Source organism: Malaya genurostris, chromosome 3 (genome assembly GCF_030247185.1).
Source record: "Malaya genurostris strain Urasoe2022 chromosome 3, Malgen_1.1, whole genome shotgun sequence".
NCBI lineage: Eukaryota > Metazoa > Arthropoda > Insecta > Diptera > Culicidae > Malaya > Malaya genurostris.
In genome coordinates this window covers 42477134-42489526 of record NC_080572.1, presented here as the reverse complement: position 1 = coordinate 42489526, position 12393 = coordinate 42477134, and the positions used below count along the sequence as shown (strand labels likewise).

The 12393-nt window shown below is 33.8% G+C and overlaps 1 protein-coding gene across 5 annotated transcripts in view; it reads right to left on the bottom strand.

Annotated features, from left to right (window-relative positions):
* LOC131439382 (uncharacterized) overlaps window positions 1–9307 on the bottom strand; it is a 43867-nt gene extending 34560 nt beyond the window's left edge. For 3 of the 5 annotated variants that reach the window (XM_058610317.1, XM_058610313.1, XM_058610316.1), the window contains exon 1: window positions 9071–9307. The gene's annotated coding sequence lies outside the window, so the exon portion shown is untranslated. Of the gene's footprint in view, window positions 1–4219; window positions 4671–9070 lie in introns of those variants that run through there. The other 2 variants (XM_058610315.1, XM_058610314.1) reach the window with 2 other exon arrangements.
* Between the last annotated feature and the right edge of the window lie 3086 nt (window positions 9308–12393).

Here is a 12393-nt window from a genome sequence, read left to right as displayed (position 1 = left end):
AGAGATTTAAAGCAATTTCGACGTATATTGTGTCCGGTACAATTATGACAGCCGTTTGGAAAGTTTTTGATAAGTTGCTCAATTGTTATAGTTACTCCCGTTTCACATGACGATGTGAAATTTTTTGCAGAACTTCTAGTGAAACATTAACAAGTTGGTGATTTACTGCACAATTGTTTTAGATGTACTTAAAGTTGTTCTACTGTGATTTTTTCGGTAGTATTGTGAAACTTAACAGTGATAAGTTGCACAATCAATTTTAATATATTTCAAAATCTTTTTGATCATATCTAACATAAATAACATTTCTAAATCAATTGTAGAACTTCTCGAATGTTCAATAAGTTACATTTGCTACTTGGAAAAAGTAACCTGGTAGTTTTAAAAACTTAGAATTAGATTAAAATGACTCGATTTCAGCATAAGTACAAATAACTGTCTCTATCCAACTACTCTAATCCACCTAGTGGTGTGCTTATGATTTTTTATATTACTAATTCATATTTCCATAAATATTATTAAGGGTTCTTCATAAAACTATTCATTGAATCTTGAATAAAAACAAGAATGAAAAAGGTTTCGTTTTCTGAGTTTTTGACAACTATATCCGGTATTTCCGAGAAGCGAGAACTAGGAATCGATATAGCCGAAATCGGTGAAATGTGTGGAATTGTGAAATTTCGATTAGTTAGAAAAATGTGACAGCCATTTAAGTGAAGCTACTTTTGTCATTTTCAAAACAACGTTACCTTCTACAACAGCCTTCCTTTATCACAACGCAGATTATACAAAAGTTATGCGAATACTGTCGACAAACTGTGCGCACAGCTTAGCCGAAAGGATTTCATTCAAAAATGAAGAAAACTCGGCCTCTATCCAGCACTCATACAGAACACCTTCCGATGCATAAATGGATTGCTGGAGGAAATCGCAGTTCGTTCAAAATTAATGTTTTCACACCGTTTGTGCTTTTAGTGTAGAGTAACCGTTCCCGTTTTCGATGTTTCAATCCACTTGACGAAAAATATTTGTTGTCGTTTGTGAGTAAACAATTTGTTATGAAGTTGTATAATGTGAAAACTGTGACTAATCATGTATTTTAACCTTATAGTTGTCCTGAAGATGAAGGGATATTCCTTCGAAACGTCGCCTTTTAACGCAAAATAAATATTTTGTAAAGCAACACTTGACCAAAAAGCCATCTTTCAATAAATTTTCAAAACAAGATTCAAAACAAAAACGAAGTACAAACTCAGAAATGGCTCCAAAAGTATTATCCATCGAAAAGAATCATTTGTAATTGGTTTACTGAATTTAAACGTGGTCGCACAGACACAGATGATGGTGAACGCTCTGGTCGTCCAATTGACTGAATGTGAAGCCTATTTCGAAGCAAAAGACAAATCCTTCTACAAACACGGCATCGAGAAGTTAGAGAAGCATTGTAATCATTGTATTGGTCTTGAAGGAGATTGTATTGAAGAAAAAATCGATTGTTTGTAAAAAAGAAGTGTTTTTCTGAGTCAGTCACACGACTTATTGTTTGATGTGTTATTTAAAGTAACTCACAACAAACAACAAAAAAGTTGAGAAAACAAAAGCGTTTGTGTTTCACAGACAAGATTGATGAATGTGGGGTGAAAGAAATTTTGCTTGATCTAATCTATAGCAGAGTAACTGCTTCGAATTAAACGGATATCATTTTCGCACCATAGCTCCGAGAAACACGTGCACTCGTATTTATTTACAAATTTTCCATTCCTTTTCAATCGGGAAGGTTCTACACCCGAATTGCATATCCGTAAATTTCGACCGCAACTTCAGATTGGATTCAGTGCCGTAACCCGTACATAGTGTTTCCTAATGGGTAGCCGCACCGAAACTTGGTTAAAGCCTGAAGGTACTGTAAATGCTTTGCACTTTAATCGGTGTATCCGTTACCAAATTGTGCAACTATGGTGTAGTCAATGAAGCAAACTGTCTGTGCTAATGCGTTAGACTGAGATAGCAGATCTAAGACGAATATTGGTACGCCTACCCCAAATGAATTCGAGCGAAGCCACGATGTTTTCCAGAAAGCTTGGCAGTTTTCGAATTCTGTGGTAATAAAGTTTTACTGTGTGAACAGAGCAAGCATTTTGATTGCATTGTGGGCAACAGTCGTTTGTAATGTCTATTTTCTTTTTGGGGAGAAATTATGACCTGACTCAAAACGAGTTGCACTTTATAGTTATAAAACGTGACTCATTAATCTGTTCTCTGCACGTACTCAAAATGCACAGTCACTGAAGTTGTGTTTAGTTGTGTCTTACTTCGCTGTTAGATATCGATTAAGTTTGTTGCTGGGAAAACGGCTTTTTTACATCTGATGGTTCATCGTTCACTATCTTAATGGGGTTTTATCGTGTCATGCTACTCGATGCTTCAAAATGACGCAAGGACGTTTCAAATAGTACAAATAGAAGTCCATTGTATCATGTTGTATCAGCACTCAATGAACACTCGTGAAGTGTTCTATTTTGCTTGACGTGAGAAAAGCTACTATAAACTGCAGCAACCATGGAAGATGAAAACACATTATTCTAAAACAAAAGAATTATCAACACCTAGAGTACAAGTGCAAATATTTCTACCGCCATATGAACTACTAATTTCATGGGTTGGGAGATGATTGTAGTAAATGCTACATGCACGAAACAATCCGTTTTCGAAGTTACAAATTTTATCTACATTGCTAAATCATTCGCTCAGAGGATGCGCCTTTAATTGGAACTGTTGGCAGATAATGTAAAATCTTCTACAAGATGCAAAAACACCAAAAAGCACAGGTGATTACGTTTAAATCGTACAGAAGTTCCCTTGTTATGCACACAAAATTTTCTGCTTCTGCCATGAACGTAAGCAGAGAAGAAGAGAAGAGCATGCGATTCCACCGTATTTCTTCCAGCAGTGGCTTCGAGTAAATTCTACGGCGTTAATGAAGGTTTTAGAAACAGTTTTAAGCCCCCGGATTTATGGTACACGTAGGACAACACCATACCTGTTCCAACCAGGGATGCCAAAGGCCAAAAAATAAAATCTGGTCCTTTCGGAAGAAAAAGTCTGGCAAAATCTGACATCATCAATGTTAACAAAAACAAGTTCCAGTTGCTTCTTAAAATCTGGAAGCCTCACCCATACGTAAAATTTGACTCTGTTTGAGCGAAACTTTTCAATTATGCTGCAACACCATGGAATTTATTTTCGATTATGAACCGTTTGTTTAAAGTTTATTCAAATAAAACTGAGAAATCTGGCATTTCATATGCAGGAAATTTGATCTGGCAATAAATCTGTAGAATTTTTTTAATATGAAGTTTTACGTTCCTTCAAATATTGGCATCAAAATATTTCATATAAATATTTCAACCATTCTCAACAATTTACCTATTCTTAAAAAACTATAACTTTTTTGTTCATTATTTCATTACCTTGACCTCGAGCGCATTAAAAATCTTTTCTATCAGCTACTTCAAATCATAAAATAAAAAAAAAATCAAAAATACTTCAATTGAGATTGTTACTAAAGAAATTCAAAATATATATAACAGATATTCACAGTGAATTATTTTTCCAGAATGTCGAAGGCACCAGTCAGAAGTAGTTGGCTCAAGTGACACGTTCTCTTACACAGAATAATAAGCAAATTTACACGACATGTAAATTAATAGTTCTATGAAATAGATATCAGTTGAACCAAATATCTGTTTTAAAACTATGATCGATGTAAAATCTACTTGGAATACATTGAAAAATAGAACTTCAATCAAAGAAGTTTTTGTTGATTTGCGTCCTTTAAACAAGTCAAACGCTATTCTAAGCATATGCAGCGGCCCCATAAGCATAGATTGTTGGTATAGGAAGCATTGATAGGTATTGTACAGAATTAGCATGTTAGTTAGCGGGTTGACCTTGATAAAAAATAATAAATTTCCGAAATTTAGATCGTCAAAAGAGCTAAACAGTAAATTGACGTTTAAAAAGACTTGATAAATTAACACTTTCGTGTGTTAACCTTGGTATAATAAAAAGAATATAAAAATATACCAAGCATTAGAGCCGAACCGCTCACAAATCTGTAAAGTAGTCGAAAATGTGTGCATCTTTTTCGGGTGTTGTCCATGATTACCTTTAGCGGGTTCTCCGGAACATCTACAACACATAGATGGAATTTGTTTACCTTCTTTTTCGTTAGTTTTGTTGTAAATTTAGCTCTTCCGTTTGTAACCAGTATTCCTCTTTAACATCCGATTTAATCCTTTGGAAATCCTTCACTCTGCTGCATACTATAATTCTATGAAACGTTTTCTCGCACTGCTGTTCTTGTTATAATTAGTATGGTTTTTCAAAGCACTTGTTTACATTAAGCACAACATCGAACTGGACCTTTCTGAGGAGAACAAATTCAATTAGCTACAACAAAAACATCTTCTGAAGTTTCCCTTCTGCAGGTAGCAAAGTACTGCTCCGTATCAGATTTTACAATAATTTCCCCACTCATTCATAAACCGGTGACAGCTTTTACACTTGATTGACCGCCTTCTGGCAGAGAACTGTGCGGGTCAGGGGGAAACAGCACCCGACAAGCGAGTGCTTTGCACCCCGGCTGTTTTTCCCATCGTTGCTGCTATTTATGATGCGGTTCGTTCGTATGTGAACGTATTAAGGATTCTCTTCAGTGACAATTCGCTCTATGGTGCTGTTCTCTAGTACACATCATTCGCTCTCTCTTTTTCTCTTACTCTTCAATGTTCATTGCAGCTCGTTCAATGTGGGTTCTAAAGTAATGATTAGCAAGTAAGATAATTTCCGATACGTTCGAAGCAAAAAATTATTAATCTGCTATAATTTGAAAATGTATGTAGTTAATTTTTTCGGGGTATTATATACTAAGGATTTTCCATTTAATTCTATTTTCACTGTATACTACGCTGCTACGAATCACACACTGGACTAGTATTGAACCGATAGGTAAATATTAAACCTGGAGTGCATATTGCAAATATTTGCAATCACGATGATTTATTTTGGACATTGTTGGAGCTGACAAGTTAAAGTTCATGCAATTTTGAACACCGCTGATAGATTGCAAAATATAAAATTCAATATGGCTTAGTGAAATTTTATTGGCATCTGAAAAAACTTTGTTTGGCTTTAGGAAAGAGAAATTCTCCCGAAAGTGCATATTGTGGGATATCCGGACTTCGAAAAGGGGGTATTACCATCAAAAAATTTTCAACTTAGACTTGACGTTTTTTTCCATAATGCATTAAAATATCTGCACATCTCTCATTTTGAGGATATTTGCGTATAACATCTTTCGTAACACAATTTGATTATGACATTTGCTTTTAAGTTTTATAAATGGTATCGAAGCAAGGGAAGGAACGCGTCAACGTTTTGCTCGCTTACCGCGAATATCCGAGAAACTTGCACGCCAAGGCGGAAATATGTCGTTTAGCAAGCCAGGACTTGGAGAATGACAATTAAACTGCTATAATTTTTCTGATTGTGTTTTGATCATACTTTCAAATTTTTTTGGAATTGGTTCCACATATTTCTACAATTTCGAGTTATTGATATTTGAATATGTAGTATTTTATAATCAAATTGATCAAAAACTTTTTAGTTTGTAAACTTAAAAATATTCAATCTTTGACAAAAATATGTATTTTGATAATTAAAATATAATGGTAGAATATTTAAAAATTATGAAAATTCATTGAAAAAAGTTATTATGGGAAAACTTGATTTTTGAGATCTCCAAAAATTTGATTTATGAGTCTTCGACATGTTTTTTTGTTTAAACATGATCTACAACTTTTTTAAAGTTAGTGTCTATCTATGTGCAAGATAATTTTTATAACTGAAAGATCCATTCTTCAAATAAAAAAATGTGTGTTTTGACACGATTGTGACCACTTTGCAACGGTAGAGTTATGATACAATTGCTCCTCTCATTCTTTAACTACCGCGGAAGGTGATAGCATCCAGTTGATGTCGGATACCATATGACGGCAGTGTTTTAATTGTCGTGATGATTCTTAAAACATTTTTGTTAACTTTGCGTGAACTGTTAAATTGATAATATTATCAACTATACACCTTCGATTTTGGGATTTTGGATATTTGGGCTACTTGTATTACTACACCAAATTGATTCAAGACCATTGCAAGCTTTGGAAAATACTTTAACATAGCATTAAATTGACTACAGTATTGAATTACCATTAAATAGTGAGGTCTACAAGTACGAGGCTTTTAAATAGCTAGGCCTATGAGTATTTCTATAGTCCGCTTCGAGAATTTCAAACTTTTTTGTGTCGAAAATAATATGAAAGTTATAAAATTTTTATCTTTCATTATACTGGAAATCAGATCCGGGTAAAGTTCAACCTTATTCAATGGGATAATAAGAATTCATCAATTTTGTTAACAGCATATATGCAAATATTATTTATAGTTTTCATTAACATCACCTCACTACCACGAGCTTCGTCGAGTTTCTCTCTCTCTCTCTCTCTCTCTCTCTCTCTCTCTCTGGGTGTGCGTCAACGTTTGTTTTTTGAATGTATGTGTACTTAATAAAAATGTGCACTTAATTTTCTCAGAGATGGCTGAACCAATTTTTACGACTTAGATTCAAATGAAAGATTTCTCGCTGCCATAGCCTGCTATTGAATTTTATACGGATACAACTTTCGGTTAAAGAGTAACGGGGTAAAATGTGCACACAAAAAAAATTATGCTCGATTTTCTAAGTAACCGTATAACCGATTTCCAAACACTAACATAAAACGAATGAAATGTCTTATAATCATTTTGAATCCTATGAAATTTCATCCGGATACGACTTTCGGTATAAAAATTTCATCATTTAGAGCAACTATTCAAAAAAGTAAAAAAAAAACTTCTAAATTCGACTAAAATTTGTTTCAATTTGTAGGTTGTATTAGTTGCTAGTCAAACGCACCGATTTCAGCTATGCCGGTTCCCAGTTCCGGATGTCCCGAAAATAGTGGCCATAAACTCCAAAAAGGAACTTTCATCATTTTCTCAGGGACGGCTGAGTAGATTATTACAAATTTAGAATCAAATGAAAAGATTTATGGTCTCTTGAATACTGTTCGGATGCGATCGAAAACAACATGGTGAAGTATGAATAAAACTTAAGCCGCCATGTATAACGAAAATGCAAAAGAAAAAGAAGAATTTTTATCAACTTGTCTCAAAATTCTTTAGAAATTGGAAAGGATATGCTGAAACAAATTTATTCTGTTCTTATTCAAGATTCAAATAAAAGTTTAAGAGAAAGGCCTCATTACACCACTAGGCGGATTGAAACAGGATTTTTTCTTGATTGAGCTTCTCAGATTGATTTGTGATCCTCTAAGTGGAATTTTCTGGAAAACTAGTTGACTTAATTACAAAGCATCAATGCATTTGCTTTGGTTTATCAAACATATCAGTTTGGGCGGTGTTGCTGTATGATAATTAATAAACCTAGAATTTTTTTTATGCTCATTCATATTTATCTAAATAATGTCTGAACTAACTATGAGCAAATTGATATAATTGAGTGGATTAGACTTATGACTGCGATGCAAAAATTCCTAACCACAAAAGTTTGAAATAAATATGATTTTATTTTAATAACGTATCTTAAACAGTAAAATACTTTTTCAATAATTAAACTAATACATTGTTTGTATGTCATGCTCCCACCTAAGTCTTAAACCTTTTTTCAAATATTATCGAACTTAATTTCAACATATTTAAATTATTTTCTAAAAGAACAGCAATTAAAATGAAACGTTACTTTCCCGCGCTAACATTTGGGATTTCATTTAAATGCTTTCAATTCAACGAAACATTGTTTTCGTTAACTTTTTATGTTCATATCATAAGTGAAAAATCAATATAGATTTAAACTCGTATTAATAACGTAAACATAAATCAACCACTGTTTGTAGTAATTTTACCTAATTCCGGAAATTTCATAATGCATAATGGATCTGCATGATTTAGATTTTACGTTCATCAGACTGATCTTGTACTCAGTAAATTTATCAAAATAGGTTGGCTACACGGTTTGTCATCAACTTAAGAAAATTGAGGAAGATTCGAACAACTTTAAACTATTGGCAATAATGTTGAAATTCTTTGCACTATAGCTACGAAAACTATACTGGAGTCACTACTAATCCCTTGAAATTCTTATGTCATGTAGAACAAAGGTAACATAACGGTGGCCTTCAAATAATATTTTCTTTCACACTGTTATGCGCATTGTTTATCGGTTTGTCAAAGAAGAGAGAAGACGAAAAGTACTGAGCTTTCGCAAGGTAGAGAATTGAATAGAAAAAGTAATATTTTATAACCCACTTCACCCACTTCATCCACACATTGTAAATTTGAGATAGAATAATCATTCTGTTTTTTGTTTCCTGAATTTCATGCAAACAATTACTGTAAACGGTTAAAATAATTTCGAGTTTGTAACTCGATGAAACGACCAACTTAATTTTGATATTAATTCCCTCTAGCAAAGAAAACCTCTTCTTGTCCTGTTGATATTTTTCCCGGTTGCAATATCCCTTTTAATACGTGGTCTGTTTTTGTGCACATTTTTCGCGTACTATTTTTAACCGGACCACAATAGCGAACCGTCGAAAGAAGGAATTGAGTTCGGTTCGGTCGCGGTACAACAGAGAATACGAGAGAGTAATAACGAGAAAGCAAATCCTGTCGCTGCGAGGCGGCATCAGCAATTTCCATGGGAAAATCTGAGTGATACGTTTTTTTACGTCAAGGACGTCGTCACACTCGTTCCATACCGGGTGTCAAGAATGAGGTCTCTACACTAGGTAGGTATAGGTGTATCAATTCAGCACACTCAGCACCACTAATACCAGTAAGCACAGTTAGCAACAATACGTAACACATCATCGAATCGAATTTTTGTCCGTGTTTTGTCGCACTGGTAGATCTTTCTTCGACCTTTCGAGGATATTTTTTTGAGAGCAATCACCTGATCAGAATTTGATTCGCCTAATCACAGTTGGCCTTGGGTATCACTTTTTTGCAGATAACTCTCATGTACGGACTTTTGATTGATTCAAGAGCATAATCCAAAGACCAGAAACTAGGCCGGCACACATAATTTTCCTTTTGCTGTGTCTCCTGTATGCACCACTTGACACAAGATTCATTTCAAGTTGTTCATTTCGTTGTTTCTGGTGAAAAACTGAGCTGCTGGGAAAAATCGAACCATACTGCACCTGCAGAGGTCTGCGGTATTCGGTAACCAGTGTTGTGCTCAATTTTTCCTTCTCTATTTCTCTTTCCTTTCTCTATTCATAACGCTCCCAGAGCTATTCATAACGTATACCAAGAGAAAACCGGCATCATTGCATGTCCATAGCCGAGAATAGATGGTGCTCCAGTGGGTGGTTAGGGATTCGTTCGAAGCTTACTATGTTTTGTTTACGTGTCAACGCGATCGACTTTTTCTGCTACGGTTTGCTCTTTATGGTAAGGAGAATTGATTGTCATATCGTTCACGGAATCGCCTAATTGGTACCACAATTAAATAAGAGACACTGTCGATCAGGGAATCACAGGCAATTCTTTTTGGAGATTGTGTGTTTTCGAATGTAATAAAGAATACGTATATGTGAGTAATTCTAATGTCTATTAAAATTGCATATGTATGATTAAAGGATCGGTAGTTGTAGTCAATATTTTCATACAGATTTGTACCCTATCGTGACTAGTAACAGAGTTTGAAGAGGGAAATTTTATCGATTCAAAAGAAAGACAGTCCAAAATTACTCAATAGCAATTTCTAACAAGGAACTCTAGGACGTTTTTCTAAATAAATTGATTGCCAGATGAAATATTTACCAAGAGCGAACAACACAAAACGTCTTTTCACTCGACCGACTCTATTCGCTCTCTCTGTTCGGTCTATTTTATCGAAATCAATTCTCAGTCAGTTGTTGCAGTGAACATAAAAAATCCATTGACTAGAATCGTTACCTTGAATTGTCGCATGAAACTAAAATGCGAATCATGCATTATGCTGACAGGATTATTGACCATTGCTATTGATTTAAATCATCAAATCATTATATCATACCATGCCTTATTTTTTTGTCGCTTATCAGTTTCAATCCCGCCTATTTCTGATGAATTTACATGAACTTCAGTTTGGATTGTTTGGTTGCTGTCTGTCAGACTGATAATTTTATTTTGTGCCTTCTTCATGAACCCGTAACTCCGTATTGATCCGAACCAGCAAAAACTTTGTATATATCTAGGTTTACCTCTCAACCTCTAAATCATAGAAAATAATAGAACTTTTATTCGACACTGGTATGTGTCAAAAGACTTGTCGGATGCGACTAAACGAATCAAATGATAAAGTAGTATGGATAAAGGGAACATAATGAAGTAAATCATAGTAATAGTAATAGTAATAGTAATAAAGGGTGATTTTTTAAGAGCTTGAGAACTTTTTTAAACAATAAAACGCATAAAATTTGCAAAATCTCATCGGTTCTTTATTTTAAACGTTAGATTGGTACATGACATTTACTTTTTGAAGATAATTTCATTTAAATGTTGACCGCGGCTGCGTCTTAGGTGGTCCATTCGGAAAATCCGCTTTTTTATCGACAAATTTTGTTCAGCGATGAGGCTCATTTCTGGTTGAATGGCTACGTAAATAAGCAAAATTGCCGCATTTAGAGTGAAGAGCAACCAGAAGCCGTTCAAGAACTGCCCATGCATCCCGAAAAATGCACTGTTTGGTGTGGTTTGTACGCTGGTGGAATCATTGGACCGTATTTTTTCAAAGATGCTGTTGGACGCAACGTTACAGTGAATGGCGATCGCTATCGTTCGATGCTAACAAACTTTTTGTTGCCAAAAATGGAAGAACTGAACTTGGTTGACATGTGGTTTCAACAAGATGGCGCTACATGCCACACAGCTCGCGATTCTATGGCCATTTTGAGGGAAAACTTCGGAGAACAATTCATCTCAAGAAATGGACCGGTAAGTTGGCCACCAAGATCATGCGATTTGACGCCTTTAGACTATTTTTTGTGGGGCTACGTCAAGTCTAAAGTCTACAGAAATAAGCCAGTAACTATTCCAGCTTTGGAAGACAACATTTCCGAAGAAATTCGGGCTATTCCGGCCGAAATGCTCGAAAAAGTTGCCCAAAATTGGACTTTCCGAATGGACCACCTAAGACGCAGCCGCGGTCAACATTTAAATGAAATTATCTTCAAAAAGTAAATGTCATGTACCAATCTAACGTTTAAAATAAAGAACCGATGAGATTTTGCAAATTTTATGCGTTTTATTGTTTAAAAAAGTTCTCAAGCTCTTAAAAAATCACCCTTTAGTAATAGTAATAGTAATAGTAATAGTAATAGTAATAGTAATAGTAATAGTAATAGTAATAGTAATAGTAATAGTAATAGTAATAGTAATAGTAATAGTAATAGTAATAGTAATAGTAATAGTAATAGTAATAGTAATAGTAATAGTAATAGTAATAGTAATAGTAATAGTAATAGTAATAGTAATAGTAATAGTAATAGTAATAGTAATAGTAATAGTAATAGTAATAGTAATAGTAATAGTAATAGTAATAGTAATAGTAATAGTAATAGTAATAGTAATAGTAATAGTAATAGTAATAGTAATAGTAATAGTAATAGTAATAGTAATAGTAATAGTAATAGTAATAGTAATAGTAATAGTAATAGTAATAGTAATAGTAATAGTAATAGTAATAGTAATAGTAATAGTAATAGTAATAGTAATAGTAATAGTAATAGTAATAGTAATAGTAATAGTAATAGTAATAGTAATAGTAGTAGTAATAGTAATAGTAATAGTAATAGTAATAGTAATAGTAATAGTAATAGTAATAGTAATAGTAATAGTAATAGTAATAGTAATAGTAATAGTAATAGTAATAGTAATAGTAATAGTAATAGTAATAGTAATAGTAATAGTAATAGTAATAGTCAGTATTTCGTTTTTCGTTTTCCATTTTTCGTTATTCGTTTCTTGTTTTTTGTTTTTTGTTTTTTCTGTTTATCGTCATGTTTTCATACAATTCCCTTAAGGTTTTAATGCCTAAAATACAAGTACATGCGATTCCTATTTGCGGTTAGTATGCATTCAGCTTGCTCATTACAAATAGATTTCCATCAGATGAACTTTTGGGTTTCTCATATATCTATATACTAGCTGACCCGTCGAACTTCGTCTCGCCCGTTTTTTTTAATTTATGTTTTCGGACAGTAGAATTGTCAAACGTTATGCTGTTAA